Raw genomic sequence first — 2,297 nt, 5'->3', positions numbered from 1 at the left:
TGAATCCTATGCTTTAGCCAGTATTTGAGGAAAGGTATCTCAACGTTCCACACAAGTGAAGGCTGATCCTAGAAACACAGAAGACTTGGTATAATTGCTGCAGAAATTCCCAACTTAAAAAAAAGAATCTTTATTATAAAAGGTATGCAAGGTTTAACTGGGGAGGAATCATCAAATTATTTTCCCTTTTTGAGCCTTAGTTTCAGGAAGCTGAACAAAATGAAACGAAACTGGTTTTATGGCTCTATAAAAATCCATTGCAGCTCTGCTCACCTGTGCTTTTCAGAGTCGCCCAGCCATGAGCGGTGGCATCATTTCAAATTTCGTTTCAATAGCTGGAAGAGGCTAAGCTGGTTGTATCTGCCAATGCTTAACACTGTGTCACCAAAAAAGATTTCTAAACAAATGTGTCTTTCTTGTGACGTGAGACTTTCAATTTCATCCGTTACATGAATAATCGTTGTTGACAGTTTATACTGACAAGTGTTTGAGCAGTTGTTGGTAAGATGTTCATTTTATTGATTCTTTTTTCTTACTTGTATATCATGACTAAAATATCTATCTGCAGCTCAGAGTATAAATATTAATTGAGAAGTAAGAGCTCCCTGACACACGGCCGTGGAATCCAAGGCTCCCCCTCTGATGCTCATGTATATTAGAAGTAACAAGATTTCCGGAACAAAGACCAGAATGCAGGCAGGCTCAGATTGGTGTCTGAGTAATTTATCAAGAAACCTTAAGAACAGCCACAAGTTTCTTTAGAGATGATTATCAAGATCCCTCCGGTGGATAGAATGAGGCTCCAGATCAGAAAATAGAAGTGAAAGTCACATATTGTGCCAAGAAACACCCCACCCAGTCCCTCCCTCTGCCCCCCCCGACCCCCGCTCCCTAACATCTGGAGCCAGACTTACAAGCTCCTGGCAGGTAATGGGGGGACATGCATCCTCCTCAGGGAGCTATTAACATTGAGACGTTACCCAGTGAAGCAATAAATCATCAAGGTTCCTTCCCCGGCCATGCTACAAAGAAACCCACCCAGCAGACACTAACCTCAGATGATACACAACTTACAATCAGTTCAGAAATAAGTCTCTCCCATAAATGGCCTGGCACAACTTGCCAAGTATTTAAGGAGAAGATCTAAAACAAAAGCAAAAATAAAGTAAAAGAGACAAAAATAAGCAAGTGGAAGCCAGAAGTCAGAAGAAACAGAGAAAATGCAGGGAGCGAAAGAAAATTCCATGGAAATGATGAATATGCTCAGAGAAGTAAACCAGTGTGGCATCTGTGAAACAAGATGAATATAAATCTTTAAAAAGAACAAAGAACAAGGAAAGCCTTGGAAATTAAAAATCTGATAGCCTATATTTTTTTTTAAAATCAGTAAAAGTGTTGAAAATCAATCTCTCAGTTAGCTTTTTTTTAAAAAAGATAAGAGGAGGCAAAAGGTAAATGAATCAGAGGATCATTGCAGGAGGTACACAGCAAAATAATCAGAATTCCAAGAGGAGGGAACGGAGAAAATAGTGCAAAGAAAATTATCAAAGACAAATAGAAGAAAACTTCCCCAAACTAAAGACACAGTTCTCCAGACTCTAGACCCACCGAGTGCCTATGACCATAAATACTCACAACATGACACATCGCCCATAAACTTCAGAACTGGAGATGAGAAGAAAAATCTAAACAGTTCTAGAAGAATCAGGAGATGGGCAATAAAAAACAGCAATCCAAGTGGTGGTGTCAGACTTCTGAATGGCAACTCTGGCAGTAAGAAAATAATGGAACAATGCCTTTAAAATTCTGAATGCAGGGCGCCTGGGTGGCTCAGTCGGTTAAGCGTCTGTTTTCGGCTCAGGTCATGGTCCCCGGGTCCTGGGACGGAGCCCCACATCGGGCTCCCTGCTCAGCAGAAAGCGTGCTTCTTTCTCTCCCTCTGCCCTTTCCCGCCGCCCCCACCCCACTCATGGGCACTCTCTCTCTCTTAAATAAATAAATAAAATCTTTTAAAAAAGAAAAAATAAAATTCTGAATGAAAGTGATTCTTCCAACGCAGAAATCCAGACCCAGCCAACAATCAATTGTGAGGCCAAAGACACGTTCTGTGTTACTTCAAGCTGGTGTCATAACCTCTCTGCCCCTCTAGTGTTCTCCCCTATCAAATGAAGAAGTATCACCTGCCTTGCGCGTCTCACAGGGTCTTTGCTGAGCCACGAAACCAAACATGGCTTCCGTCCATGGAGTACTAATTCCGCTGTAAGTCGTAAATTCTGGGGCAATGTCTAATCACCTTT

Source organism: Zalophus californianus, chromosome 2 (genome assembly GCF_009762305.2).
Source record: "Zalophus californianus isolate mZalCal1 chromosome 2, mZalCal1.pri.v2, whole genome shotgun sequence".
Classification (NCBI taxonomy): Eukaryota; Metazoa; Chordata; class Mammalia; order Carnivora; family Otariidae; genus Zalophus; species Zalophus californianus.
This window is presented reverse-complemented; position numbering follows the sequence as displayed.